Below are 14,414 nucleotides of genomic sequence, written 5' to 3'. Positions count from 1 at the left end.
TGTTTATAATGTTTCTAAAGCAAGACATATTGAATATTGTACACACAATCATTTTTTGCAAAATTAAAGATGAGCAGAATCTATCATGCTGAGATTTTGATCTGTTAACTTTGATCAGCTTGCTTTTGAATTTAATGATCTAGATGCCCACATGCACGTTATTATCAAAGTAGGCTTGATTGCCAATCTGTCTAGGCAAATAATGTCTTTAGTTTCCCCTACCATGTCTTTAAAAAGTTTATAATTCTGATTTTATAATGATTAAATAGCCAATAATTTTTCTAATATATATTTGCAATAGAATTTACATTTTATCTTTTAGGAAAAGACATTGGCACACATTGAATTAATTTTGCCTTCATCCTATATTGAAAGCATTCACTTAATATTCACCATACACAAATAAAATATTTTTTACCACACTTCCACAAATATCACTTTGAACCAAGTACAGAGAAGCACATGAGGATTATTCTAGGGTGTGTTACCTTATTATTTTCAATTCTTCCCTCTGGGGAAGCAACTGAAAATTTATGGTTGGCAGAGAGAATCCAGAGTTAAAAGGAAGCAAATTGTCTTCTGAAGTGTAGAGGTTTGGAGTTTAATAGGGCTGACATATGTTGACTTAACAACAGCTTTAGATATCATTACAAAGCTATAAATTTGCATGGTGAGATTTTTTTTTCATGCCCCTTTCATAATCTCTGACATGCGGTAATATTAATTAGTCAAGATAATAAGCTGAATAGCTACTATGCACGTTATAACTGAATGAGACCAATTGAGTAAATTTTCTGTATGTACCTGGATCTATTTTTATCGCCTAAAATAGGTTACATGATGTTCAATATAAAATAAACTTTATTAGTAACAATTTTTCTTTCCTTTAGCCTATAGAAAGTTCTGATTCAGTCTGAAGCCCAAGCTGACAATTTATATAAATGGACAGGGAACAAAGCAGTTATTTTATCATTATGTCAGTGTGTCAAAAATTGAGAAGTTTGTCCAGGAAACCAAGCATTTGAGATTGCTGGGGATTGAAAGGTAAATTGTTAGTCTTTGTGATGTCAGTGATGCCAGGATAATGATTTTTGAGGGTGTTCTAGATTTTGTTTTTTGCCTTTTTCTTCTGACCCTTTGTAAACTCAGTGTTCTTTTGTCCAAGTGTTATTACTGGAATGAATGGATCTTTCAACTGGAATCCTTCCCCTGGATGTGTTTGGAAAAAGAGGGAGGGCAGACTGATGCCAGGCAAGAGAAGCCACATATCTGTTTAGTATACAGTAGGCATTTTCAATCGATAGTCATCAGCAGCCAAGTGGAATAAGCCTAGACCAGGTGAAGAGTAGGAAAGAGGGAAATATTGCTGTTGGATCCAAGGAGGAAACCTTTTCTTAGGAGAAGTGTATCCATGAATTATTAGAACAGACAATAAGGTGCTACATATATTAATAGAACCCTTCCTTGAGGAAAAGGATGGCCAATTACACTTCTGGGTTTTTGTTAGTTGTTGATGAACTGAAGGAAGGAAGGTATTTGCTTGAGGTCCATTCAGATTAATTGGATAGCTTATTGGAAATGCTTTTTCACTCACTTTCACTGACCCCAGGTTTACTTAGACCATTTGGTGGCATATCCCATTGAATACTATCTTGATGTCAAGAGTAGCATTCTCATCCCTCCTCTGGGACTCCTGGCTATATTTCCATACTTAATTATCTGACACAAAAAGCTTCTTGTGAGCAATTTTCCCTATCGCCCCTCAGGGACACCTCTGGAAATAGGTTTCCTGACATAACAGAATTTTAGGATTAGGTAGTTTAATACGATATCCTGAAAATAATTATTAGAGAACAAAAAAATGTAGGAAATTGTCTAAAATTGTTTTCTAAATGAAACATCCATTGCTCTCAGTTCTATGGTGTGCTTTGGTGAGTAACAGAAAACATTGGGGTCAAACTCCCACGGAGAATTTGGGCAGCTCAGGGCTACCATGGGTCACTGGAGCAGAGGTATAGACAAGACTTTGGAAAGTAGAAGTATTGCGAACTGAGTATTTGGGATGTTAATGCTCTTCATTAGAAACAGAAAAAATAAACTGTGAAAATCAGTCTTGATACCTGAAGTGAAAACAATCGTCAATGCCGGAAACTTGCAGTAGTTAAGGAGACAGATAGGCAATTCTGTGGACGTGAAAAGAAACACGGATGGTAGTTTGACTCCCAGGTGCCAGAGTCCGCAATGTTTCTGAATGCGTCCACAATATCCTGAAAAAGGAAGCTGAGCAGCCAGAAGTCATGGCACATATTGGTACCAATGTCATAGGTAGAAAAAGGGTGTCCTGAAAACAGAATACAGGGAGTTAGGAAGGAAGCTGAGAAGCAGGACCTCAAGGATAGTAATCTCAGGATCGCTGCCTGTGCCACGCGGGAGTGAGGATAGGAATAGAATGATGTGGCAGATAAATGTGTGGCTGACGAATTGGAGCACGGGGTAGGGATTCAGATTTCCGGATAATTGGGACCTCTTCTGGGGCAGCTGTGACCTGTACAAAAGGGACGGGTTGGAATTAAATCCGAGGGGGACCAATATTCTTGCAGGCAGGTTTACTGGAGCTGTTGGGAGTGGTTTAAACTAATATGACACGGGGATGGGAACCATGATGATAGACCTGAGGATGAGCCAGCAGGTTTATAAGTAGATGATGGATGTATCATAAATGTAAAGGAGGACAAACCAATGATTGGGTACAAATGCAGACAGACCAAAGAGTGAAATTGTACCACAGAAACAAAATTCAAAGGGACGAATAATGCAGGACTGAAGGTTCTGTACTTAAATGCATCTAGCATTTGTAATAAAGTGGACAAACTCATCAGAGTTTGGTTGGTATGACATTGTAGGCGTCACTGAGTCGTAGCTGAAAGAAGGCCATAGTTGGGAGCTTAACATCAAAGGATACATGTTGTATTGAAAAGCCAGGCAGGAAGCTATAGGCACTGGTGTGGCTCTGTTGGTAAGAGACAGAATTACATCTTTAGAAAGAGGGGACATAGTGTCAGAGAATGTTGAATCTTTGTGGGTTCAGTTCAGAAACTGCAAGGGTATAAAAACCATTAGAAGAATCATATATGGGCCTCCGAATAGTAGCCAAGATGTGGGGTTGAGACTGCAAAGGGAGCTGGAAAGGTCATTCAATAAGGGTCATGTCACAGTTGTAATGGGGGGCATCAATATGCACGGGGGATTGGGAAAATCAGGTTGGGTGTTGGATTGCAGGAGAGGGAATTTGCTGAATGCCTACAAGATGGCTTTTTAAAGCAGCTTGATGAAAAGATGAAATATCAGGGCAAACTAGACAATAATATAAAGCCGGATACTAAAAGATTTTTCAGTTATATGAAGAGTAAAAGAGAAGCGAGAGTTAATATTAGACCACTGGAAAATGATGCTGGTCAGATAGTATTGGGGGACAAGGAAATGGTAGATGAACTTAATGTGTACTTTGCATCAGTCTTCACTGTGGAAGCCACCAGCAGTGTACCAGAGGTTCGCGAGTGTCAGGGAGCAAGACTGAGTGCCATTGCTATTACAAAGGAAAAAGTGCCAGCAAACTGAAAGGTTTTAAGGTGGATAAGTCACCTGGGCCAGATGGACTACATCCCAGAGTCCTGAGAGAGGTTGCTGAAGAGATAACGGATACATTGGTTTTGATCTTTCAAAAATGTATTGATTCTGTCATCGTCCCAGAGGATTGGAAGATTGCAAATGTCACTCCACTCTTTAAGAAGGGAGGGAGGCAAAAGAAAGGAAATTATAGGCCAGTGAGCCTAATCTCAGTGAATAGGAAAGTGTTGGAGTCTATTATTAAGTATGAGGTTTCGGGGTAATTGAAGACTAATGATGATATAAGTTAAAGTCAGCATAGTTTCTGTGAAGGGAAATCTTGTTTGACAGATCTGTTAGAATTCCTCAAGGAAGTAACAAGCAGGATGGACAAATGAGGGGCAGTGGAAGTCATTTACTTGGATTTTCAGAAGGCATTTGACAAAGTGCCAGTCATGAGGCTGCTTAACAAGATAAAATCCTATAGCGTTACAGGAAAGATACTGTCATGGATAGAGGAATGGTTGACAGACAGGAGGCAGTGAGTGGGAATAAAGGGGACCTTTTCTGGTTGGCTGCCAGTGACTAGTAGTATTCCTCAGGGATCAGTGCTGGGACCACTACTTTTCACATTGTTTGTTAGTGATTTAGATAATTAAACTGATGGGTTTTTGGGTTTGCAGATGATACAAAGATAGCTGGAGCAGTAGGTAGTGACAAGGAAGCAATATGAATGCAGTAAGACTTAGATAAATTGGAAGAATGGGCAAAAATGGGGCAGATAGAATACAGTATTGGGAAATGTATGATAATACAAATTGGTAAAAGGAACAATAGTGCAGTCAATTATCTAAATGGGGAAAAAATTCAAACGTCAGAGATGCAGAGAGAATTTGGAGTCCTTGTGCAAGACTCCCAGAAGGTTAATTTACAGGATGAGTCCATGGTAAAGACAGCAAATGCAATGCTGGTATTTATTTCAAAGGGAGTAGAATATAAAAGCAAGGAGATCAGGCTGAGGGTTTATAAGACATTAGTCAGGCCGCACTTAGAGTATTGTCAACGGTTTTGGACCCCGTATCTCAGAAAGGATGTGTTGTCATTGGAGATAGTTCAGAGGAGGTTCACGAGGATTATTCTGGGAATGAAGGGCTAACATATAAGGATCTTTAGGTAACTTTGGGCCTGTACTTGCAGAAATTTAGAAGAATGTGAGAGGATCTCATTGAAACCTACTGAATGTTAAAAGGACTAGATAAGGTGGATGTGGAGAGGATGTTTCCTATGGTGAGGGTATCCAGAGCTAGAGGGCACAGCCTTAAAATTGAGGGATGACCTTTTAGAACAGAAGTAAGGAGGATTTTTTTAAAGCCAGAGAGTAGTGAATCTGTGGAATGCTCTGCCACAGACTACGGTGGAAGCAGAAGTTTCCTGATTGGTCAGGGCATCAAAGGATATGGCAATAAGGCAGGTGTGTGAGGTTGAGTGGTATCCAGGATCAGCCATGATGGAACAGCAGAGCAGACTCAATCGGCTAAATGGCCTAATTCTGCTCCTATGTCTTGTGGTCTTGCAGACAGGCAGCATCTGTGGAAAGAGAAGCAGAGTTAACCTTTCTGAGTTCTGACAAAGGGGCCTCAGTCTTTGTCAAGAAATATGTAACTATGGCAATTTATATTGATGATATGCAAAACTCACTTCAGGCAATTAAGTGTCAGCCAAACCTCAGTACACACCAATGAGCTAACCAATATACAATTTCTTTAGGAGTCTTAGTAGCTCTACAATACACCATTCATTCAACTTCTGGCTATGCATGTCACTTGTAAGTTATCAACTAGTGTAACCTCGAAAATATTGCCAAGTTGAATACTGTTTGTATGAAAATTTCAAAACGAAAATTGTTCATTACCTAGTTTACAAATTTACTGATCAATCAAATCTTACTATCTAACCTTTCATCACTGCACAAACATGTGCAGTGGTGTGCAACCAGACTTGAAAATGATATTTATAGATAGAATATCTGGATTTTATTTTACTGATATCATTGATATCCATGGGTGGCGTGGTAGCGTAGTGGTTAGCACAATGCTTTACAGAATGGGCGACCCGGGTTCAATTCCCACCACTACCTTTAAAGAGTTTGTACATTCTCCCCAGGAAGGTGTGGGTTTCCTCCCAGAGCTCTGGTTTCCTCCCACAGACCAAAGATGTACTGGTTGGAATGTTAATTGGTCATTGTAAATTGTCCCATGGTTAGGCTCAGATTAAATATGGGTATCGCTGGGCGGTGTGGCTGGAAGGGCCTATTCTGCATTGTACCTCAATAAATAAACAAACATGATTCTACTTAAACTATGGATCTGTTCAGTACACCCTCAGTCTTGGTGCCACCTGCAAATTTGCTGATCCAGTTTACCGCATTATCATCCAAATCATTACTATAGATAACAAATGATAAAAGACCCAGGATCATTCCCTATGGCACACTACTATTCGACCATCTATTACCTCTCTCTTGCTACTCCTGCGAAGCCAATGTTCAATCCAATTTACTACCTCATCCTGAATGCTAAGCAATGGAATCTTCTGGACCAACTTCCCATATAGGATTTTGTCAAAGGACTGGCTAACATCCATGTAGAGAAACTGCATTACCATTTCTTCATCAATTTTCCTGGCAACATCCTCAAAAAAATTCACAAAATTGATTGAATATGACCTCCCATGCACAAATGTATGTTCCTGAACTCGGAATGTGAAGTTCGAAGGAAAGAATGAAAACACAGATCAACTTCAAGAGTAAGATACACCTCTGTATCTGTACCATGTAAAAATATTAAATCTCATTCAGAGTTTTGTCAACATTTTACATTGAACTAATTAGTAATAAAACCAATATTAGACTTTGGTTACAAACACTTAATGCTAATGGTCAATGACCCTACTTTGCAGGGTCAAGTAGCTATTTACATATTATCTAAGAAATAATACTTAAAATATTTTAACATTTCTATCACATTTTTGTAATTAACCTAATGTTATGTCGTGACAATATACACTTCGTGGCCACCTTATTAGATACACCTGTACACCTGCTTGTTAATGCAAATACCTAATCAGTCAATTAGAACCATAGACCATTACAGCACAGAAACAGGCCTTTTGGCCCTTGGCTGTGCCGAACCATTTTTCTACCTAGTCCCACTGACCTGCACCTGGACCATATCCCTCCATACACCTCTCATCCATGTACCTGACAAAATTTTTCTTAAATGTTAAAAGTGAGCCTGCATTTACCACTTCATCTGGCAGCTCATTCCACACTCCCACTACTCTCTGTGTGAAGAAGCCTCCCCTAATGTTCCCTTTAAACTTTTCCCCCTTCACCCTTAACCCATGTCCTCTGGTTTTTTTCTCCCCTTGCCTCAGTGGAAAAAGCCTGCTTGCATTCACTTTATCTATACCCATCATAATTTTATATACCTCTATCAAATCTCCCCTCATTCTTCTACACTCTAGGGAATGAAGTCCTAACCTATTCAACCTTTCTCTGTAACTCAGTTTCTCAAGTCCCGGCAACGTCCTTGTAAACCTTCTCTGCACTCTTTCAACCTTATTAATATCCTTCCTGTAATTATGTGGCAGCAATTCAATGCATAAAAGCATGCAGACATGGTCAAGAGGTTCAGCTGTATTTCAGACCAAAGATTGGAAAGGGAAAGAAATGTAATCTAAGTGACTTTGATCATGGAATGATTGTGGTGCTAGGTGGGGTAATTTCAGTATGTCAGACATTGCTGCCTTCCTGGGATTTTCTCTAGAGTTTAGAGAGAATGATACAAGAATAAAAAATGTCCAATGAGAGGTAGTTCTGGGGGTGAAAACACCCAGTTAATGATTATTATTAGGTATAGGAAGTAGCTAATAAAGTGGCCACTGGGTGCAGTTTTTATAGTGAGATTAACATATTGAAGTTCAAAGTAAATTTATTATCAAAGTACGTAGATGTCACCATTTACAACCCTGAGATTAATTTTCTTGCAGGCCCTCGCAGTAAATACAAGAAACGCAACAGAATCAATGAAAGACTGCACACAACATGACAGACAGTAACCAATGTGCAAGTAAAATAACAAACTGTACAAATACAAAAAGAAAGAGAAGAAAATATTAATAAATAAATAAATAAGCAATAAATATCAGGAACATGAGATGAAGAGATCTTGAAGCTGAATCCAGCTCAGTAGGAGAAACGAGAAAATCTACAGATGCTGGAAATCAATGTAATAGACACAAAATACTAGTGGAACTCCACAGGCTAAGGCAGCATCAATGGAAAAGAGTAAACAGTTGGCGTTTACTCTTTTCCATGGATGCTCAGTGGGAACAGTTCAGTGTTGGGGCAAGTGAGGGTTCAACAGTCTCATGGTTGAGGGGTAATATCTGTTCCTGAACCTGGTGGTGAGGGTACTAAAGCTCTTGTACCTTCTTCCTGATAGCAGCAACGAGAAGAGAGCATTGCCTGGGTGGTGGGGGTCCTTGATGATGCATGCTGCTTTCTTGCGACAGTGCTCCGCGTAGGTATGCTAAATGGTGGGAGGGCCTTACCCATGATGGTCTGGGCCATATACACTATTTTCTGAAGGCTCTTCCTTACAAGGGCATTGGTGTTTTCATACCAGGTCGTGATGCAACCAGTCATTATATGCTCCACCACGCACCTGTAGAAGTTTGTCATAGTTTTATATGACATGCTGTATCTTTGCAAACTTCTAAGAAAGTACAGGCACTGCCATGCTTTCTTCGTAATGGTTCTTAGATGGTGGATGCAGGACAGATCCTCTGAATTGATAACACTGAGGAATTTAAGTTACTGACAGTCTCCACCTCTAATTCCCCACTGAGAACTGGCTGATGGACCCCTGTTTTCCTCTTGAAATCAATAACTAGCTCTTTGTCCTTACTGGCACTGAGAGAGAGAGGTTGTTGTCAGGGCACCACTTGGCCATATTTTCTATCTCCTTCCCACATGCTGATTCATCACCACCTTCGATTTAGTCAATGACAGTGGTGTCATTGGCCAACTTAAGTATGGTGTTGGAGCTGTGGTTAGCCTCACAGTCATAAGTAAAACGTGAGTAGAGCAGAGGACTAAGAACACAACCTTGTGGTGTACCTGTGCTGAGGGAGATTGTGAAGGAGATGTTGTTGCCAATCCAAACTGACTGGGGTCTGCAAGTGAGGAAGTTGAGGATCTAATTGCAGAAGGAAGTACTGAGGCCTAGGACTTGAAGCGCATTCATTAGTTTTGAGGGGATGATAGTATTGACTGCTGAGCTGTAGTCAATAAAGAGAATTTTGATGTATGTATTTTCACAGTCCTGATGTTCCAGGATTTGTTGAAGAGCCAATGAAATGACACCTGTTTTTGACCTGTTTTATCACCAACATCGCAAAGCACTTCATCACAGTGGATGTAGGTACCACAGGACGATAATCACTGATATATCAGTTATACCGACATAGACATATTGGTATATTTGATTTGGCTACATATTTCTTTCAAACAAGATATACATTTCTATTATGTAAATTCACATAAAATAGCATTCATAATTAATAATATATTACCATTTAATTATATTTGCTGCATGGTAATTATCAATGGATGTTATATAGTTAGGTCAGGTGAAAGAAAAATAGTAACAGTGACTTTTAAATTTTGTCCTTTCTTCCTCTACCATTTGTTCAGAATGCAGATGGTGAACTCAATCTTCCTTCTCCCATTCTCCCTGCACAATTATGTTCGATTTTCTCAGAATAAGCCTTCAGCAAAACCTTGGCAGCTGTTAAAAGGGAAACTGTTTTCTTGTTCATTTCTTTTTGTGTTTTATGATGGCAGAAAGATTAAAGTGTAAAAGTGTAGATTTTGAATAGCACAAATATTCATTGGTAAATGAGAATTTTGAACAGCTTACATTTTTCATTCATTCACATTTAATCTTTTGCTTAAATTAATGATCAGAAGAAATATGCTTCTTCGGTTTTCTAAGGCTTATTAGAAGAGATGTCGTCTATAGCTTAAAAGTGCAGTGTAATGAAGGAAAAGGATAAAGCTCATTGATCGTATTAGTATTGCAATCAATGTGGTGAATGTGGTTTGTGAGAAGTCCCTAAAGTTGTTTTCTTTATCACACTAATTTTCTACCAGCACCCCTAGATTCCCAAAAGGTGAGTTATGCAAAGGCTGCAGGCCATATATAAAACTTATGAATTATTAAAATTGGTAGCCAGGAAGATTCAGTGAAATAAATGTTCTAGATGTTTATGTTTTTTGAAAGTCACAGTTCACAGCTTATTATAAACACAAGCAATTCTGCAGATGCTGGCAATCTAAAGAGACACACACGAAATACTGGAGGAACTCAAGCAGGTCAGGCAGCATCTATGGAGGGGAATACTCAGTCGACATTTTGGCCCAAAATCCTTCATTAGGACTGGAAAAGAAAGGTGAATGAGCCAGAATAAGAAGGTGGGAGAACAAACTGGCAGGTGATAGGTGAGACCAGGTGAGGGGGAAGGTGGGTGGAGGATACGATAGAATAAGTAGCAGGAAGGTGATAGGTTGAAGGAGTAAAAGACTGAGGAAGAAGGAATCTATTAGGAGAGAACTGTGGAGTATGGAAGGAATGGAAGGAGCAGAGGAACCAATGCGAGGTGATGGGCAGGTGCGGGGAAGAGGAGGTGTATGAAACCTTTCCCAGGGTGTTACAAAGGTGAGCCAGAATGGGGAATAAAAAAGAGAGAACTACCAGAATTTGGAGAAATTGATTTGCATACATCAGGTTAGAGCAACCCAGAAGGAAGATGAGGCATTACTCCTACTACTTGAGAGTGACCATGTCATGGCAGTATTAATATGAACAGAATATTAACATTTCAGAATAAGTATGGGTGGTCATTGGAAATTCCAACTTTTCTGGCAGATGGAGCAAAGATGTTCAACAAAGTGGATCTCATCAGGAAGCTCTACACATACAGCATATTATACATTTACCATTTAGATAGCTATTGACTCTCAGTTCCAAACATCAGGTTTCAACCCTGCTTCTTTATTATTGTCTGCGTGGAGTCTGCAAGTTCTCTCGGTGACTATGTGTGTTCCCTCTCACATTCCAAGGGCATGTAGGCTGATTAGTTAATTGACCATTATAAATTGCCCCTAGTGTGCAGGTGAATGGTAGAACCTAGGGGGAGTTAGTGTGAATGTGGGCAGAATAAAGACAGGGATTCATGTAGGATGAGCTTAAATGGGCGATAGATGGTCAGCATTGACACAACGGGCCAAAGGTCCTTTTTTTTCTGAGCTATATCTCTACAATTCTCTCCATAAATGTACCTTAGGAATATTGGGGCACCATTTCAAGTCTTGCCCAATGTCAAAACACCTCAAACTGCAAACCCATTCACAGATCAAATCTCATTCCAACTCACTCCTCTTGAGAGTATTTCATTCTCCCGACTGAAGGAAAACCTCCTCAGCTAGTGATTTTAAATTTACGATGGGATAAAACAAGAAAATACCAGTGCATGCACTTCACATTAACATTACTTCTCTCAAATTTGCTGAGAGGTAAACTCAGAGGATCTTAGAGGTTATCTGATAGAGGTGAAGTCAACAGGCTAAACTGCTTGCCCTTAACCTATCCCATAAATGGTATGTGTTGAGTTTTCTGCTTTCAATATAAGCAGCTGCTAAAGGGATATAATTCTGGGTAAGGGAGTGGAAATGTTCCAGGATTCCTTTTCTGATGGTTTTCGCACAATTACTATTGCAAATATGGAAGATGAAATCCTCAACTAATTTCTGCCTTTCTGTATATGTGAAGTTCAGAGCCTTCAGAAAGAAAGGAACACAAAAATATCTCTTAACCTGAAAGGACCACTGTATGTTGTTCAATCAAATGTAGAGCAGATATTGAATAAACAAATATGAAAACAACATTACATTTTATGCCTGTTTCCAATAATTAATTGACTGAGAAAAAGATTTCTGTCCCTAAATCCTGTGTAATTCTGATATATAATTGCTTTTGCATTGCCTTAAATTTCATTTTTCAATTAAAAATGAATATCCTGTACTTCACAGATGGAAGTTTCCTATTTTCAGCCTCCAGATACATTGCAAAGTTTAAATTCTCTGTCATTTAAATATAGCAGCGACATAGAAACCAATTCAAAGACCAAGGTATTAGTCATGCAAAAAGTGCTCTCTTTGTGATAGAATTTAGAAAGAAAATTTCATTGCCACGGACTTTCAGAATTACCATTTTGCCATTCCATCTACCGGAATCCAGCGTGGATGAAAAGCGCTGCTTCTGACTCAGCTCTTCTGTTGATAAATGAGAGTTCACTCCTTTAAAAATCAAAGGAAATCACTTAACCACAGTAGGGTATGCTTGCAGGTGATAATACATGTTTAATTATTCCATTATGAATTGTAATAAAATGGCATATAACATACTCCACATTAGAAAAAGACTGATAAGGAACGTTCTGTTTAAGACTAGATTTTAGTTGTTTTTGCCTCATCTCTGAATAATATTGAAATACAGTGTATTTTTTTAAACAGATGTTAAAGCCTCTTTTTTATATATATACTTAACAGCCTTCTAAATGCAGGAGTTGGTTAATGGATCGAAATTAATTAATGTTTGGGTGACTTATATTTGTGCCTATCCGGCAAATCCTTTGTTGGTATTTTGTAAACCAGTACAGCTTGAACCATCATTGGGTGCTGCTCACCAAACAGGTGCCCCTCCTTTGATCAGAAGTTTGTGGATGGCCAGCAGCACGAATGTGAGAACAGTCAGACAATGTCTAACTTTCTTGTCAACCATTGACGAATCATATATAGAGAGAAGATGAACACTTTGGATGAAGAGAAACCTATTGTGCAAAGTAATTTGAAAACTCTCATTGGGATGGGTTATGTATAAACAATGGGAGCTAATCACAAGTCAGAGTGAAGGAGTGCTGTTGCAGTATTTAAGAGGTCCCAAGCAGATGCAGTGCCCTTGCAGATGAACAGCAGATATTCTTTCTCCAATGTGATGGTGAGAAATCGGAATGTCAGCTGATTAGAGGGACTGAATGTGGAGCAATGGAAAGGAAGGAGAATCCAAGATCTTTGTTGGATCAAGTACTGCCAAACTGCTCCAGTACTTGGGGAAGTGGATACAAAGCATAAGTAATGTCTTCTCATTGTCTAAACATCTCCATATTTGAAATTCCTAAGGCTTGAGTAAATGGGATATTAATTCAATGAAATTGGGGTGGATGTTTGTATTGCACTCTCTGATCCTGTCTATAAGCAGAAGTCACTGCAAAGCAATTGGAAATGTTTGGTAATTGAGAAAATGAAGGAGTGTTGGTTATACACACAGGTTTGAACTGATTGAGCTTTTGCAATGATGGGGAAGTAGAGATAGCAGTTGGGTCTCCATTTTACCTTTTGCAATTCTATGGAAACACGGAGACTTTGGTAACCATATATCTAAACCTTCAGCAGGATGGGGGGAAGATGAGGTTCTTTGCAACGAGTTGTGGGAGGGTGAGATAAAGAATGAGCAAGAGGAAACTATTTGGATACCTCATGTTTAAACCCCAAAAGGTCAGAAGGATCTTCTAGAAGCACCTCTCCTATATTAACTATACCTTTAGCAATGAATATGGAGATCCACCTTCTCCTGGGATTGATCACAATGATCTGCTATATGACAATTGCTTCTAAAGGCTCTCAGCTGCTGTCAATCAAAGTGACAAGTGACCTACATTGTGAGGGTGATGTAAGTTGTATTTTGCACCATATAGTGTGGATAGTAGCGGAGCCTTTCCATCCAGGGAGAGTACATTTAACTCTGCCATGGACAGTTCTAAGTCTGGTTGTGAAAGGAGAAGGGTTATGCATGGGCCTTGCAAACCCATCCCGTAAAATCCCAGCACTACCGAATCACTAACAGAAGCTCTGGAGACCTCATCCCTGGGAGAGAAAGGATCTTTGAAGATGGGTTATACCTGGGGACAACTGAAGGTCTAGACCAGGATGGCAGACTCTGGCAAGCTGCTGTCAGTGGCCTATGCACCAGCAGGAGCGATGGGCTTCAGCAAAAAGTAAGTAAGAGTTAATTTGATTCTCTTCTGATAAAGTGCAGCAGGAGAGCAAAGTGAGTGTTTACACAGAACTGACAGATTCCCACTGGTGTAAGTAGTCTTTAACTTTGCTTTTGAGAGCTGCAACACCAGAGCCTGGAGATGATTCTGAACAGAAAGCGATAACGCTTCCACAATATACGGCCAGTCTGCTTCCGTGATCTGATAGAAATATTTCGCCCTCAATATCCAAGGAGCAGCCATGGCTTCTTCGTATGAGATTCAGTGGTGCTTGCTGTTTCACAGTCACCACTTCATACCAATCAACGTCTATTGGGTTCAACTTGTAGCTTCTCCCACCCAATCTATAGTTCAAAGAATGGCTGTTATAATGTGGCATGCAGATATCCTTCAACAATGCTTCTGCAGCCTGGACCAGGCTTGGTGGGAAGTTATGTAGGCCACATGTCTGTAATTGCAGCAATCTGAGAGGCATAGGTTGAATAGCATTACAATTGCAGTCAAATGAAGCATGAAAAAGGAGGACAAGAAAGAAGCGGTCTATGTCTGTATGCTGTATAACTCGAATGATCCCCAGGAATGAGGAGTGATGAGAAGTATTCACACTTCACAACTACCAGGCAAGGGCA

Source organism: Mobula birostris, chromosome 15, assembly GCF_030028105.1.
Source record: "Mobula birostris isolate sMobBir1 chromosome 15, sMobBir1.hap1, whole genome shotgun sequence".
In the NCBI taxonomy this organism is placed as follows: Eukaryota; Metazoa; Chordata; class Chondrichthyes; order Myliobatiformes; family Myliobatidae; genus Mobula; species Mobula birostris.
The sequence above is the reverse complement of the archived record's forward strand: the minus strand, read 5'-3'. Positions refer to the sequence as shown.